Source organism: Lepidochelys olivacea (genome assembly GCF_965140295.1).
Source record: "Lepidochelys olivacea isolate rLepOli2 genome assembly, chromosome: 15".
NCBI classification, from domain to species: domain Eukaryota; kingdom Metazoa; phylum Chordata; order Testudines; family Cheloniidae; genus Lepidochelys; species Lepidochelys olivacea.
The window spans coordinates 28,622,501-28,640,199 of record NC_140425.1 but is presented as its reverse complement, the minus strand read 5'-3'; the positions used below and the strand labels follow the sequence as shown (position 1 = coordinate 28,640,199).

At 46.6% G+C, this 17,699-nt stretch overlaps 1 long non-coding RNA gene across 1 annotated transcript; it reads left to right on the top strand.

The window, feature by feature from the left end:
• The first annotated feature begins 59 nt into the window (after nt 1-59).
• LOC311531736 lies at nt 60-15,494 on the top strand. Its single transcript, XR_014714271.1, has 3 exons — nt 60-592; nt 10,166-10,278; nt 14,550-15,494. It is a non-coding gene; the product is annotated as an uncharacterized lncRNA (long non-coding RNA).
• Nucleotides 15,495-17,699: the final 2,205 nt, after the last annotated feature.

The window sequence follows — 17,699 nt, the reverse complement described above, 5'->3', positions numbered from 1 at the left end:
CCCGTCCCGCTCCCCGCCGCCGCCGCGTCCAGGGCAACGGTAGCCCGGAGCGCGGGCGCCGCCAACCCGCGCGGCCCCGCCCGCGCGGGGTCTCTGCAGGCGCGTGGCAGCCGAAACCCCTGTGCACGCACGTTGCCCCCAGGGCTGCTGGAACAGTTTGTGGAGTGGGGGGTGCTGGGAGCCCCCGAACCAAACTGTAAAGCCTGTCCAGGAGGGGCACCTCTACGAGCCAGGGGGTGCAGCAGTCCCCCACGTCCAGCACCTGTGATTGCAACCGCAGCACCTCCCTGCACTTGGCGGTGGCAACGGATCTGCCCACGGCGCAGGCCGCACGCGCCTGCCCAGGCGCTCTCGTCACACGGCATCTGCCCCCACAGGGTCTCTGCACCCACATTGCCACCGCACCGCAGCTGAGCGTACAACAGCCCGCGTTGGTGCCCTGTGCGTGTGTTCCCGCACTTGCTCGGCCGTTTTATTCCTCGCCGCGCAGCGACCAGCTGTATATGCTCTCGCCTCCAGTGGAATTGTTTATTGCAGTATCTACAGTGCATGCAGTGACCTATCCAGTGAAGGAATCAAAGGCCTTTTGAAGGTTGGTTGGTTGCTTCTTTATGAAGTGATTGAAAACGCCGCAGCAATTATTGAGTATGAGATCCAGAGAGCTTGAGGGAGCAGGACTTCACAAAGGGCTCGAAGCTGTGGAGTAGGTTAAATGATGGGCCACAAACTGATTAACCAGTAAATACAAATGTGAAAATATATGGGGTGGGGAGAATACATTCCCTGACAGAGAAGTTATCGGACAACTGGATCCAGGTTTGAGATCGATTAGGAGATTTGCTCTGGCTTTTCCCTTGCAATTAAATCAAGGTTTATAGGACTGTAGTAAAATACTGCAGAGCAAAACGACACAGTATTGATGATGTCAGCTTGTGGCATCCATTCCCCCTTCTTGCCCCCCCCCGCCCCCACTCCCTGCTACTGTAATGTGACCAGTGGTGTTTCTGTACATGTGGAGACAGGGTGGTTGGCTGTGGGGAGTATAACATGTACTGCTTGTAGCTTTAAAAACACATGTGCTCAAGTAGCAGTAGTGGCCGAGCCAGGTTTTGCAACCTGGGGGCAATGGGTAGTGGGACGGAGAATGAGCCTGCCCCACACTCACCCGGCAGTAGCAGCTCCTGTGGGGCTGGGACTGACTCTCCACGCTGGGCATTGTGACCTGCGGCATGGGGTCACAGTGCCATTCGGATTTGGACTGGCCACCGTTCCATCATGATGGAGGGCATTGTAACATAGTGCACAGGGTCCCCATGCACCACATTGTAATGGCCAGAGTAGGAGCCAGGCCCCCGGGACAGGAGCTGTAGCAGTCAGGTGAGAGCAGGGCGAATTTGCTCCCCAGCCCAGCATGAATATTCGTGTTGTACACCTCTTTTTGTCAGTTGCATAGTATACTTGAAAAAGTGCCACCCACACACCTAAAGGCTGCTGGGGGAGAGACGATAGCCCCTCTGGCCCCTTATTAGCTCCACCACAGTCCAGCAGCTGTCCAACCCCTCTGCTTTTCAGCCTGGAATGCGTGGCGTCACAAGGCGCCAGCAAAGAACCCAGCTACACAGTCAAATGTGAGGATGAGTTGGGCCACTTGGGATTATTTTCGATTATCAAATATTTCTACTGCACAGCAAATCATGCTAGACAATTTATAGTACAACTAGAAAGACTTGGGCTTCTTTCCGGAAGTTCTTGGTCTAATTAATAGTAAAATGAATACTCTAGATTGTGAGCTTCAAAAATTCCCCTCTTTAGGGATCTTTCAAACAAGCTTTTAATTGTCCATAAAACGCCAGTGGATCAGTTTTCAATTACTCTACTGTACATAGGGGCTACACAGGGGAACATTGTACCTCCCAGTTAGGCAGCTCTCCAGGACAGATGCTGATCTGTCATCTTATCAGCATGACACAGCATTGCTTATTGCAGATAGCTATGGAAGGATGTGCAAAGGGAGCCGCATACACACAAGATAGTGGTTTGGGGTGGAAGAACCATACCAATAGCTTATCCCCAGTTGAGTGTAATGTAGTGAATCCTGCTATTCATCTCTGAGAAGCTGAAACACCAAAGAGCATCAGTAGCACGGAGAGATTTTCTGGATCAGAGCCAGTTATTTATTATCTGTTTTACCAGAGCTCATCAGGGCCCTACTCATAGACCAGGACTCCACTCTGCGAGGTGCCGTACAAACATCAAACAAAAAAATGATTCCTGCCCCAAAGAGGTTACAAGCTAAGTACAAGACAATAGACAACAGATGATACAGTGCAGTCAGATGGGGGAGTGCAAGGAAACATCGAGACACCATTGGTCAGCATAATAAGCAGGGGTCTCAGCACACCAGCAGCCTAATCATTGTCAAATTTTTGGTTGGCATCACAGCAAAGGAGAGTTTTGAGGAGGGGTGGGGTTGAAGGAGGATGAAGAGGCAACTTTACAGATGTTTGCAGGGAGCTCCACCTAAGTGCTTGTTTGAAACGTTAACAAGAGTGTGGTGGAGGTTGGCTTCAGGGGCTGATCAGAGGCAGGAGTCGACAGCTTGCTCATGAATGAGAGGTGATGGGTAGGGTGGAGATAGGCCGGGTAGGGCCTTGGAAGTGAAGCCGAGCAGCAGAAGAGGTATGTTTTGATGGTACATTGTGAAATGAAAGACGTGCAGGATACCCACAGACTGGATGGAAAATAATTAAACAGCCTGAGCACACAACACCTTTACTCGCTTTCCCATCTTCCCAGATCAGACCTGCCCTGCTGAATTACAGGCACTCTTCTACTTCCCCGTCTCAGACCTGCCTGCAGCACTGGGAGCTCTCTTGCTTTCCCGTCTCAAAAAGAGAGGGGCTGGTCCAATGATTAGGGAACTAGCCAGGGCATGGGAGACCAAGGTTCAATTCCTTTGTTTGTGACCTTGGGCAAATCGGTTAGGCCCAGATCGTCAAAGGTGTTTAGATTTCCAACTTCCATTGATTTCAATGGCCTTAGCTTCTCTGTAACTCAGTTCCCCACCAGCAAAACAGGGTGTTGGGAGCAATGCCCTGCTTCACATGGGTGTTGGGAGGTTATGTATGTTACAGAGTGTGAGGGTCTCAAGAGGGGGTCCATAGAAGTACCTTAGATAGCTCTCCTTGCTGTGTTCTGCAGCCTGGGTCAGATGGGCTCACATGATGGGTGCCCACAGGCCACTGGTTGGTCCAACTCAGCTCTTAATCTGGCAAAGTGGAACAGCTGCACCCAAAAAGTTTGTGAGCCTCCATCCTAAAGCATTAATTTGACAGCTTGAAAAATAACAGCACCCTAAGAGTTAAAGCCTAGTAAGTTACATTTGCGTAGCACAAGATGAGAAGAGTTACAGCCCTTCACTTACGGGTCCCTGTCAGCTTTGATTGACTCTTGCAGGACAAGCACTTGCTCTGATGGTCGCAATGCTGGGAAAGCCTTGATGTCCATAGTCTCTCTTAGAAGAAATAACTGCCTTCGTCAAAACACACAATGGCTATGAAGTCTTTCAAAATGATCACTGCAAGACTTTCATGCCATCCTGAGGCTCAGATATTCCTGTCTTTGTCTTCTTTGTGTTAATCCCAACAAATGGGATCCCCTTTATGAGTCCTCTCCCTCCAAAGTCCTCTGTCCAATGCCATAGCCTTTATTATACCACGTCTTCCTTTATGACATCCCACCCCTTCTTCTTGGGTCAGCCTCTCTTTTTCCTTCATCCTTAATCTGTAGAACTCTCTCACCTACATAGTTGTCAGCACTGCATTGTACTTAACCAAACCATCTGAGCTTGCATTCCCTCATTTTTTCTTGTATTAGTATTACTTCTGAGCAGGTCTCTAACTCACACATTCCTCACATGGTTTTTCTTGCATATAGACCTTATCCATCTCAACATTCACTTTTCTGTGGAACAGTTCATTTGCTTATGTTCCTTCTTTGTTGCCCAACAATCAGTGCCACACATTAAAACTGTATGGGGCCACTGTTGTATAGACTTTCTCTTTTCATCTTTATGATATCTCCCTGTCACATACTACGCCACTTGACTCTGTCAATTTGAGCCAGGTATCTATTATCCTAGTTCTTATTTTCATCCTCCATTTCCCCATTTTCCAGGGTTCTGGAACCTAGATACTTTAAATGTCATGTTTTTGGTATTTTCTGCCCATCTAGTTTCAAGAATAATTCTTCAATGTTCATATTATTTAAAATACAGACCATATACCTGACCCCAAGTCTGGCAATCAGCTGGACCCTGACCATGTGAGCAAGAGTCACCATCTAGGCATCTAAGGAAGAAGATTTTATGTCCGTGGCCACTGTCCTGACTCAAGTTGAGACCCGTCTCTGATGGGGTAAAAAACAAACAAACCAAAACAACAAAAACCCCAGAATTCAGCTGGCCAGTTGTACACTGGGGGAGAAATTCCTTCCTGACTCTGGAGTAATTTCATCACCTTACACCAGGGTAACAGAGAGACTATTTTCCTATTCTACTTTGCGTCCCTTTTCTTTAGAAATTTCCTGTCTCGAGGCCATTTCTTCAGTTCTCCTTTTCTGGATCTGTGTGGCCACATACTCAGAAACCGTCCTTTTGGAGATTTAATCTCATTGAGCGGGGTATTTCCCAAGGAGCTCTGGTGTTTCTCTTTCCCCCTCATAAGTAGGTCAGGCCTTCAGTTTTGGGTCACATTTTCTGATTTGGGGAAAATGGAAAGACTTGATCAAGCTGACACTAAAGAAAAAGTTCTTGCCTTTCACCGTCTTTCACCTCAGTTCTTCTTAGACTGGTTATCTCACATCTGTGCTCTAATCTGTCATTTCCTTTTAAGGTTCTGTCCCTCACTGATTCATTTTCTTTTAGTTCCTGCATATCACTTCATATTTTCTTGCTTAACTCCAGGAGTTCAAAGAAATTCGCTGCCTTTTATTGTTTTCTCACTAGCAGTTTTCTAATGCCTTTTTCTTGTTGCATTGTCCGTACATTTTAAAACCATCCGATGACTAGGCAGATCATTCCCTACTTCATCTACAGATCACAAGGCAAAAAGCAGCAATGTCACAGCAGAGTTCTTCCACACACATACACATCCCCCCCGAGCACTTTTGGACAGTAGGAAACGACTCGTCTAGTGCAGTAGAATGAAAATTCCATCTAATTTCCATGCAGCACCAATGCGTTTGGTTAGAGTGACGCAGTTCTGATAAAAGCTGTCCTAACTATGACTCAAATTCTGGTTCCTACATCCAGCCTGAACACATGGGTTTGTTGGGAGACAATTCTGCAGCAGTCAGTCTGGAATCCCCCACCCCAGGCCACTCCAAAGAGGCCCTTGCATCCTTTCCAGTAAACTTTTTTCTTTAAGGTCATCTTGATCAAGACTTTCCAGCAGGTAGTGGGAAGATGCAGCTGGGGCACTCTATGTGGCTGTGAAACCACTGGCCCTGCCCACATCATGGCCCTGTCCCTGGTGGGCCCCCCCATCCATGCTAGTGAAAAGAAAGGACTGCCTTCCCCCATTGCCTGCCCCCAAACATCAAAATTACCCCAATCCTGCTCTCTTCAGGCCCTCCCCTCTCCATCCACTGGGAGAGATTTGCCCCTGTTGCTGTATATGAGAACTTCCTAGGTCCAACCTTGTTTCCCAGGTCATCTGGATCAGTCCTTTGAAAACAGACATCAGTGGTATGATCAAGGGGACTATGGGCCTGACCCTGAGGTCCCTTGTGCGAGTGTGACTTTATTTTAGTGGTGGTGCTCAGGGTTTACAGTGAGGTGCAATCTGGATCAGGCCCTGTATGTGCCACCTTGACACTATGCAGTGAGACTCCACCTTCTCTAGCTATGGCAAAGCTTTCCCCTCTGTGTAGAGATTAATGTTGCATCAAAATAGGTCATAGAAATGAGCTGTGAATGTACAAAATGAACAAACAGAGAAGCCAAGATCACAATCAGTGGCTGGCAGTTCAACCCCTTTAATACAGTGCATTCACAGGCCTGTGAATTTTTGGTGACATTAATGTTCGGTGAGACATAAAGAGGGTAACCAGCTAGCTAGAAATCCTGTTGCATCCCTCATCATACCTGGTCTGCAAACTGGGATACAGGGTTTTGCAATGAAACTAGTTCAGCTTGTAACCCACATGCTTTATACTGCAGTAATTTGGTTTTTAAATTGCAGGGAGAGAAGCAGCACTGGGCCGTCTTTAGGTTTTATGGTGCCCTAGGCGAGATTATTAAACTGGTGCCCCTATGCCTGACTTGCTCTTAGGAACCCAAACATAAGCTTACAGTATTGGAAAACTTGCCACAGGCACTTTATGAGAAACAGTTTAACTTAATTAAGCACACTGTAATGCTGATGGACTAGCACTAAAGAAGTAGCGCTATAAAAAAATTCTGATTTATTGACAGAATGATGCAAATAATATAATTTTTAAAATTTGTCAACATTTTATTAGAAATTTCTATGAAGAGGTATTGAAACAAGGATTTGTTTTTAATTAAAAGCGATCTTTCTGGCTTTTTTGGCTGCAAAATCAGTAATAATGTCATTGTATGACAAAGACAAAGTGATGTCTTGTCCGATTGCAAGAATAGCAAGACCAGTCAATCGCTCCTGACTCATTGGAGAACGGAGATCGTTTTTAATGAGCTTTAGTTTTGAGAAACTCCGTTCTCCTGATGCTACCGTTACAGGAATTGTCAGTAGTCTATGAGTGGCAATGTACACATTAGGATATATGTCATCAAGTTTGCTGGTATGAATAAACTGTACAATGTCCGTCACCGATTTTGCATGTGGTAACATTGATGACAATGTACTCAATTCTTTGTACAGTCCATTTAAATCAAAACTATCACCGTGCTTCAGGAGGCTCTCTAGGTTCTTGCACTTTGTCATTTGCTGCTCTTGTTTTCCTATTTCGTTGAATTTAGTTATGTCAACACTTATCTTACTAAACAACACACGAGGCTTTTTAGTGAAATACAAAGAAAAAGGATTCAAAGAAGCACAGGTTACAGCAAGAGAGCTTACACCAGCACTCGGTGCAGAACCAAAATTTCCATGTCCAAACGTGACACAAGTTTCAAGGAAAAAACGGCAAGCAGAATATGAAGGCGCAGACGAGCCCACAGATGAAATCTGAGGTTGAATTTTTTAATGAATTTAGTTATGTCATACAAAATTCCAAACTGTTCATGGTGTGCTCGTAAGGTATTAAACCTTTCATCAATGGCAGATATTGCTTTATCGATCACAACATTAAAAATAATTGTCAACAACTGAATTTTCTGTTTTAAATATTGAAATTGGATTCAGGATTGTTAGCAAGCATTTTTGGCAAACAAAGTTGTTAAATGACAATCTAAATGGCAACACAGTCCTGCTTTCATGCTTGGCTCACCCTCCAGCCTGCTGGTCCAACAGCTGCAGTAGAGGAGGTGGAAAACTGCAGGACCCCAAAATCCACCTCTTGGGGTGCAGAGTGGCGGCAACAGCAGCAGCAAACCCTCAGGTCCGATCACAGGCCAATGGGTACCACTGCCAGCCCAACGGACCCCCTCCCCTTCCCAGAGACCCCAGCAGCCAATCCCCTCCCTCAGACTGTGCTGCATTCGGCTCTTTCTAGGACCCAGCCCTGCTCTTACATGCGCCACTGCTTCCTGTCCATCCAGGCTCCCGGCAGAGTGGTGCCCCAGACATACAGGTGCCCTACGTGGCTGCCTAATCTGCCTATGGCTAAGGATGGCCCTGAGCAGCAGAGAGGAGACATAGATTTTTGTTGGCATATACTGTGTCTCTGCTTAACTGCAGAGTACAGGGCAGGCTGGCTCAGCAGGAAGAGCCCAAAAAACACTGGGAACGTTGGATATAGCAGCAAACGGCCATTCTAGGTAGCTGTCTCTGAAGCTGGATAGGAGCTCAAGCCCTGGCCGGTCAGATGCTGTAATCACCACCTGTAAAAACAGCCCCATGGACTCAGTGGCTGGATCGAGAGATATGTCTGCAGTGGGGGCTGGGTCCCAATCTCTGTCCAACGCTGGACACAGGTCCGGGGTATTCCAGCTTTACTAACTGGGGCAGGGGTGTTGGAACAATTTTTATAGTGGGGGTTCTAAGAGCCATTGAACCAAACTGTAAAACCCTGTATATAATGGAAACCACTTCAAGCCAGGGGTGCTGCAGCACCCCCACACCCCTAGTTCTAGCACCTATGAACCGGGGAAGCTCTCCACTGGGATAATGCTAGGCCGACTGCTGTGTATTTTATGGAGTCAGAGGGAAGGCTGGCAGGGGTGTATTTGTCACCCTGAGGGCCTACGAAAACTTTGGAACTTACATTTTGCTATTAGGTAACTGCTTCAACCTGGGGGTCTGGCTCAGCTAGAGAGATGAGGGTTTGTACATTCTTACCTGACTGAGCTAGGCTTACAGGGAAAATATAGTGCCCTGTACGAGGCTCATGGAAATCCAGGGAGTGGCTATTTTAGTCGCTGATCCCAACAGCTGGGGCACTTTGGACACAGGATACAGATTTCTGTTTCACCAGCCACTGAATGAACTATTAACCCAAGAGCTGGAATACTGCTAGCTATAGAGACTCCCACCTGCTTGTTTTCTGACAGGGTTCTGAAGGCTTTTGAAAGGATTGAGGTGTGCCATTCTCCCCGAACGCTGAGGATTCCCAGTGACACATACTGTACATTAGAGACACTCTGTAAACACTGGGAAATCCTCGCTGAAAGAAGATCAGAGGGGAATGTGTGCTGCGCTGAAGTATAGACATGTAAACGTATCTTGAAACCTTGCATTTAAATTGGATTCTTGGTCAGCTGAAAGGCAAGCCAGTTGGTGGAAGTCACTGGCTCAGCACCTGAAACCAGTGTTTGTTGAAGTGCTAAGCCAGCTTTTGATGGCAGTAGCTTTTTCTGCATATGTAGAAAGAATATTTTCTTCATTTAGGTTCGTTCAACTCACTCAGTATCATTCAAAGTTGAGAAACCAACTGGCAGTTGAAAAAGCAGGAAAGCTTGTTTTCCTCTTCCAAACTATAAACAAAACAAGGCATGAGAGGATGCGATCTGCCAGCGCTAAACTCTCGAAGGACATGGTAACAAGAAGCAAATCAATTACTATGGATAATACTTCCTTTAGTTAATTAGTTACTTATTTAGTTTTAATGCAAAGCACGTTGTGATAAACATACTCCCATCCCTTACATATATAGTATAATTAAAGGTAGTTTTATGTAACTAATAAAACAATTTTAAAATGCTGCTTTTGTGCATTTGAATTAAATTCCCATTTCCATCCACTTGCAGTTTGACACAATCATGAATAAAAACATACTAATCATCTAGTAAATAAGAAATGCCTCATTCACCATTTTCTAATATAAAACTACAAATCTGAATAAGAGCTATATAATTGCTTAAACAAATGTGTAACGATATAATGTATGCTCCCATCCTGCTTAGCAAAAAGTACCAAATTATACCAGCCTGAGAGAGGCAATGTGACTTAGTGGCTACAGCAATAGACACTTGTGGCCTAGTTCCAGTCTAGCCACTGGCCTGTTAGCAGTCATTTCCTGTCTCTGTGCCTCAGATTTCCCATCTGGAAAATGGGGATAATGGTAGTTACTTCCGTTGTAAAGCTATTTGAGATCTACTGATGAAAAGAGATAGATAGATAGATATTCTTTTAGGCAAATAACTGAAAGTACAAACCAGATTAAAATCAAAGTTTCCTGTTTGCTTGCACTAAATGTCACAGATTAGTAGCATTTAAATACAACTCTGCAGGCCATGGCAGAGACACACAAGCCAAAAATTTACTAGAAAACTGAAGGCAATCAGCTTCTGGCCTGTTCAACTGCTCCTCTCTGCGTGCCATGAACCTCCAGACAGGTGCGTTTTCACTTTACCTTACCATGGTTTGCCATTCATGTTATGTGCTGACCAAGTTTAAATTGATAGCAGGTTGGAGTAATTGTGCCTTAGCAGGCTTAGCAAAGAATGGAAAACCAAAGATTGTGTGAAAGAAATAGTAAGAGGTTTTAGCCTGTATTCATTGTATTTTTTCCCCTTTGTACACAGAAATCAATGGATTTATAATTTTCCACTTCTGTTTACTGGCCCCTTCATTCTCAAAGCCGCTGACAGTGTTCTCTGAATTAGAAGACAAGGCTACCGCACTGTTTAAATCCTATGTAAGTTCACTACAGTTCTTATTTATTGTCTATTTTTCCTTTCAATCTGTGCAGAAAACACTTAATTATAAAAAATTGTAAAGACAATTAGAAACAGTCATCTCAAAAGAAAAGAGAACGGGCTTTTTGTGTTCCAGTAAACAATGGAGACACTGTAATTATTATATTTTTTTAATGTTAACTAGAGTTTTATGGTATTGTCACTTTCCAAGGCAGTAAAGCCTGCAAAGTCTAGAAAGGAAATGACAGGCTTTTCAAATCTCGCTTCCAGTAGGTTCACTGCGTGGAAAGTTTTGTGCTTAAGGAAAGCCTCTGAATTTAGGACTTTCAGTAAAATACTTTCAAAGTTCAAAATTTGGTACTATAATGTGTATATTATAGGTAGAGCTGGTAGAATAGGAGCAAAGGGACAGGAGATGAAGACGGTGGGGTAGATAGGAGAGCGGGACAGGGACCTGGGAGGTGCAGGCAGGAGCAGAAGGGCATAGAAATGGGATGGGTAGAAGTGTCTCTAATGATGAGAGACACTGCCCTCCAGAACCTGGAGTTGAACCCAGGAGTGCAGCATCTCTACATTCCTCTGCTTTCAGTAAGTAACTGTGAAACCTGTGGAACCCGCTCTAATTGCTGATCAGAGCACAACAGCTTCCTACAGCTACCTGTTACTGTTAGCTCAAGCATAGGGGGCCATACTGCAGCTGAAAAGGTTGGATCCTTGCTGATGACATAAGTTGAAGGTCGATATCATTCCATAGGACAGAAATTCTGTTATTTTAGTTTGTTGTTCTTTTTAAGAGGAAGTTAGAGCTTAAAAAAAATTAGAAGAACATAAGGTTGTAAAGTCCAGTGCTTAAAAGCGCCAGAATTAAGGCTGCCTATGCAATCTTCATTTGGCCCCTTTGTGCGGATGTCTGATACAGGCTTTAATCACAATTACATATTATATTATTCCCACAGGAACCCCTGCCTCATCCAGAGGCTGGATAGTTATTCTGTATTTATTTTTAGCCTCCTCACTCAGTGTGTGGCCCCCTCACTTATTTGTCTCACACTCTAACTTGCACTGAACACAGAATTTTTAATTTCCTCCTGAGTGTTTCTACAGGGCTCTTACTGGAATACCTGAGCTATTCACAAACATTTGTTTATTTTCACAACACATGTGAGAGGAGGGGTTATCATCATCACCTCATTTTACTGCTGGGGAACAGACGCACAGAATTTAAGGCCAGAATTATTGAGTGTCCACTAACTATGGGTGCCCAACTTGAGACATGTAGGGCCTAATTTTTCGGACTGCTTAACATTACATAGCACTTGATTTTCAATGCACAGCTCTCATCGACTTTAGTAACAGCTGTGAGCACTCAGCACGGCTGCAGCTCTGGCCCAAGGTGTCTCATGTTAGGCACCTAGAAAATGAGAACCACCCAATTAGTGACCATCTGTGAAATTTAAGTTACTTTCTTCGCATCACATAGCAAGGCAGGGCAGGGATAGAATCCAATTCTCCACGGAGGGGCATTCAACTGCCTTCCTGCCTTGTTCACCACACACCTTCCAACTTCGGCAACAAATGAGGCAGGGGTCCTGCAGACAACAGCTTTATTCATTGCATAACCGTGATTCAGCCCCACAGCTGGTCCAGCCTGAGTCTTGTGGAAAAAACAACATGTGATCATGTAATTAAAGACTATGTCAGAATGCATATGCACAAAGGGGTTAGACCTACTGCTGCCTTTTTTGGCTTCTTAAAAACTGTGCCAAGTCCCTAGTGAGTCAAAGAACACTTCTTCTTGGGGGCTAGTTTATTAAAACACATTGCAGTTCAAATGTCAGCTTAAACCCAAACAAATCCCTCCACCGTCGCTCCAGCCCTTGGCCAAACTCGATAGTTCTTTCCCAACCCCCAGCTTCTGCTGGCTACCCTTTCCCCAGACTCTTCCTTTTAATGCTTCTGCTCTTGTCTCTCACTGCAGGAAGCTCCAGCCAGGCCCCACCTGGCTGAAGCAGAGAGCTCTTCCCCCAGTCCTTGCTGATGCTGGGCACCCTAGTCTAGATCCCTTGGGGTGGTGGTGGTATGTCCTCAGTTACTCTTGTATCAGCTCATCAGACCCCTGCAAACAGAGGAGCTCTGCTGGGCCTTTGCCAGGCTTCTCTGGACAGACCTCCCCAGGTCTTTCACCTGTCTTCTTGTAAGGAGCCTGGGCCCCCAGGCTACCATCACATGCTGCCTGATCACCTGGGGGGTGGTCAGTGAGCCCTCAGAGCTGATAGTGCTTGCAAGAGCTCTGCTTTATTCTGGGACGGGTTCCACCTGGCTGTACTTCCCAGCCCCCTGCCCAGCCCCTGTCTGGGAAGCTTAGGCCTTAAAGGCACAGTCCCCCGTACCACAGCTTCCCTTCCAAAGCAGGGCACGTACAGGTAACCAACCTACGACCTAAAATTGCGCACACCGTTCAGTTAGTCTGAGGCAGCCGGCGTGGTCCCGTTGCTCGGACCTGTGGGGCTCCCCTGGAACAGCAGCATCACTGCTGTCAGGACGCAGCAAGTCCACCGGCCCGGTCGTTCCAGGGGCTGGGGCTTCACTGTCTCAACCTGCTAGAACTACCTCACTTCTGAGTGAGTGCTTGACTCTGCAAGCTTTTAACGGGCCCCCTCTCCCACTCCCAGCTCCTTGTGTGGCCAGTCCCACTTTCTGCCCCACACCCTAGGGTCCTGGTCTGATCTGAACCTTCCCTCCCCTCTCCCTGCCCCCCACCGGTTCCTTGTCCCAGTTCCCCTCCCCTACAGCTCCTTCCTCAATCTGTCTTCCCCACCACCACTGGCTCCCAGTCCCAGTCTCTCCCCTGCACGTTGCCTGAGCTCAATCTCCCTGCCCCCTCCACTCTGTTTCCCTGTGCCGGTTGGCCCCACAGCTCCCAGTCTCCTTCCCCAATCTTCCCCCCGCTACCCTGGCTCCCTGCCTGTGCCTCTTTCCCCCATGCCTTAGTCCCGCGGTTCTCAAACTGTGGATCGCAACCCCCTTTGAATGGGGTCACCAGGGCTGGCTTAGACTTGCTGGGGCCCAGGGCTGAAGCCTGAGCCCCACTGCCCAGGGCCGAAGCCAAGCCTGAGGGCTTCAGCCGTGGGCAGTGGGCTCAGGTTGCTGGCCCCTTCCTAGAGCTGAAGACTTTGAGCTGCATCTTGGGCCTCCCTGCCCAGAGAGGTGAGGCTCGGGCTTTGCCCCCCCCCCCCCCCCAGAGTAGTGGGGCTTAGGCAGGCTCAGGCTTCCTGGGGTCGTGAAGTAATGTTTGTTGTCAGAAGGGGGTCACAGTGCAATGAAGTTTGACGTCCCCTGGCCTCGTCACAATCGCTTTGTCCAGATAGTTCCCCTCCCCCTCTCCAGGCTCCTTGGGCCAAACTGCCCCTTCCATGTCAGTCAGTCCAGCTCGTTCCCTCCCCGCATTTGTGTCAAACAGCCTCCTCCTTCACGTTACCTGGGCACAAGCAGCGAGAGCACTGAGCAGACCCAAGAGCTGGTCGTCTTGCTCTTCAGTGCCGGTGCCTGGCACCAGTGCAGTCAGGAGGAGCTGCTGCACGGAAAGGCCTGCTCAGCACGCTCAGTTGCCCAAGCAGTAAGGATACAGGCACTCTGCAGTCACCATGAAGGAGCTGTGCGGGGCAGGAGGGTGTTCGTTACAGATGAAATCTTTGGAGAATGAAGCGGGCAAGCTCTACCAAGGCTATGGAGTATGTGCAAATTGAGATTTTATTTCCCCAAAGGCTCCTACCTTGGCCAAATTTGGGTGCTTTATTCCCTCCCCATGGGAACAGCAAAAGGCCCATCTCTGATCCAAAATTCAATTCCTCACTCCAAAGCATGAAGGCCCTAGAGCTTTGCAGTGAAAGACTTGGTTGTTTTTTTTTTTAAGGGCAAAAGAAACTATTTTTCCTGACTTTCATTTTTGGAAATGGCTGAATACTTTTTGCTAAAAACCCTGCACTACTCAGCCTGAGGGTGACTGCCACATTCATTGTTTGGGCTGAAATTTCCCATGCAGGCTAAGTTATAAGCTACTAAAACCAGGGTCATATGATAGAAAGTGTTGGGCAATCTTAACTATCTATCAGAGGCAGTGCAGCGAGAAATGACCATAATAGGTATTTAGTAAAAGGACTATAACTCTTAATATAATTAAGCATGTGTGAAACTTTATGCAAAGTAGAAAACTACCAGGGAATAACTTAAAATGATAAATTATCATTTTCCTCTCTTTCTCCCCATTTAGAACACATGTCGGCCTTTTACACAGATAATTATCACTCTGACTAACTCATCAACCAACATGATGATGGAAAAAATACCAAACTGCTTGAAATTTGATCAAAAAGTGCTTGCCCCATATTGCAACGCCTCCTACATTTTCCACTCTGTTTTAGACTCTGTTTCATCAAAAAACAAAACTCTCTATTCATTGTGTAATGATTTTGGCTTCAAGACCTCAATTGTTGCTAATGTAGCCCAGCTGAAGATCCTGCTAAATAACGTCTTATGCTACCTTCCACAACGACCTAAAGATATTGAACAAAATGAGCCCACCTCTAACATTGAGAAGCAAATTTATTTCTGGCGGGTTTTCCAACACTATGAACAATGTATGAAGCAAATGAATGGGGTCAAGGCCGAAGCAAATGTAGCAGTGTGAAAATATTTAAGTTTCTGACATTGTGGGCTTCTGTTAAATACAATTGATCATTATTTATGTGATGGTTGGTACTAGGGACACAATGGTTAGTTTACCTATTGGATTAGGTTTCTGAATTACATGATCTTTTAAAAACTAAAATATTTAAAGCATGAATGTTTTAAATTGTCATTATATTTATTGGAAGGCTATTTAGTCCGTATTTATTTGTGCTAGTGTATCAATATTGTGTCTAGGGCCCATGAGGAGCTCAATCATGCACTCCTTAGCCAGGCAAGACAGTGGGTCTTGCTGTGGGGGAGTCAATAGGAGTTTGAGAAAAGCACACAGAATTGGGTCCTGGTAAATTGAACTTGTATTAGGTTGCATCCCAGCTGCATTTGAGCTCTCCCTCTGTCTCAGAGGGGCTGTGAATGGCCCCATAATAACTCACACTAACTCAAATTCTGCTAACATGTTTTGGGAGCAAACACCCTGTATGATGTCAAGAAAACAAATAAAAGGACCACCGAGTGAGTGGGGAACCTGTGGAGGTGTGCTCGTCTTTCTGATTTCCTGGTAGTACAGCTGTGCTCAAGCTGCTGTGAAGTTTCATTTTTCACAGGAATTGTGGGAGTCCTACAAGTAGTTGGAATTCAATATTTTATGAAAGGAGCTGAGCTGTCTGGGCCTGACTGGGGACAAGATATCAGATGTTCAAAGGCTTAGGGGTAAGAAGCGCTGGCAGGGTCTGAGTGGAAAGGAGTGGAGGGATGAAATGGGTGCTCATAGGAGTTGTGTGTGTGCCAGAGTTGTCTGCCTGTGTATGTAATCATCCATGTAGGAAGACCTTGGGGAAAAATTACAACATGCCCATTTGTACCATCTGGGTGCATCCCAAAGGCCGCACAATTGCTCCACGGAAGTGAGCGAGGCCATGGGCTCCTGTGGCAAACACTCATCAATGATGACAAATATTGTTCATCTGGGTGCTATGGGCAACCTGCCAGGCATGGGTGGGATGTGCTTCTGCCTGCTCTCCCTCAGACCCCTCATATCCAACTCATGGCCCCTGGTCCACATAGAGGCTCTCTCGGGGCATAGCTCTGTGAGGAAAATGGTGGTGGCCGTACGTGTGCATCAGCTTCCCTCTTTTCTGCCAGACCTCTTGGCTGACGCTCCATTGCTGGGATTGAGGAGGGGAGGGCATAAAATGGAGGGTGACCCTGATTGAGTGGGGCAGGGAAGAGGCAGCCAGGGGAGCGGAACACCATTTCCCCAGCCACACCTGCTGTCCTGTGGAGATTTAGCCTGGGACATAGTCTTTAGTGGGGAATCCCTCTTTCAGTGGCTACTGGGGGCTCAAGCAGAGAACCTCTAGACAGATGGCTTGGGCTCAAGACGCTTTGTGGGGCAACCCAGCAGCTCCTTCTGTGGGGGGCAGGCCCCTAACCAACCAACATGGGAGAAATCTCAGAGTTTTGCTTCCCCTTAGCCTCCTCCCATGGGTTTTACCAAGGGAAGGGGTAATCTGGGCTCCTGCACCAGGGCTCCGGTGATGGCTAATTAGCTGAAGCTCAGCCCTGACAGGACGGAAGTACTGCCTGTAAGTTGGGGGAAGCAACCAGAAGTATTGGCAGTGATTATGGCTGTGGCCAACTGTAACTGGGAGGTGGCCACTCAGAGAGGGACCCTCCCTCCTGGAATTCGCCTCCCCTTTTGGCTTGACTGACCACAAGGCTGCTGACCTTCAGGGTACACTGCAAAGGTTGCTGGTAGTCCAGTGGAGGAGATGCAGATGGGTTCACAGGGGGTTAACCTTTCAGAAGGTAGCACTGGGCTGTGTGACTCAGGCAGCATCTCATCTTTTATGGGTTTCTCTTTGTGATATCTGGGCTGGCTTTGTCACACAAGCTCCAAGTGCAGAGAGAGACATTTTAAACATCTTTCCGGATGGCTGCAGGGCCCTTTTCCAGTGTCAGTGCCTGGGTGTCTATGTGCGCGCAAGATTATTCACCACACACATCTTCCATTAACATCTCTGTGCCTAGGAGAGTGCTTTTGGAGGTGAGGGAATAAGAGAAAGGGCATCAAAGAGGTTACACACCTGGGTGAAGGAGTCTGCACTCAGACCACTGCTCACACTCCTCCAAAAAAACAGTGAAAGAGAAAAATAACCAGTACATAATTCTAGAGCCTTAGGTCTGCACCAGTCCCACAGGACTCAAGCTCCTAGTGCTGTATATGGTACAGCCAGCTTAGGCTCAAGCATTTCTCCTGGCTTAGAGAAACACTAGGGCTCTTGAGTTACCAGCCTGAGAACTGAAAAGCAGGTTAAGAGGCAAACAGAGAATTATTGGAATGGTTTTCTGGCTGGGTTTCTCGCACAATGTTGTGAATGGGGAGAAAACAAAAAAACAGTCAGAGCCTGATCCTGTTGACGTCAATGGGAGCAGGTTCAGACACTTAATATATCAGGAAAATTACGCCATGAAAAATGTAAAGCATTAGCTTAGAACCTCTAGGTCAGTCAGAGACTTATTAGGTCAGCTTGTTGGTCCCCAGTCACATTAGCTGGGCCAATTCTTGACTGCTTATGCTGCAGGTCCAATTGATTTCTAGCCTGTGTGATTTTAGAAACGGAGTACATTAATTATAGTTGTACTATGAGAAATAACTGTAAATGTGGTTCTTCGTGGCTCCATGGTTACTGTCTCTAAATGGATTTAATATCTGATGTATCCAGTTCACACG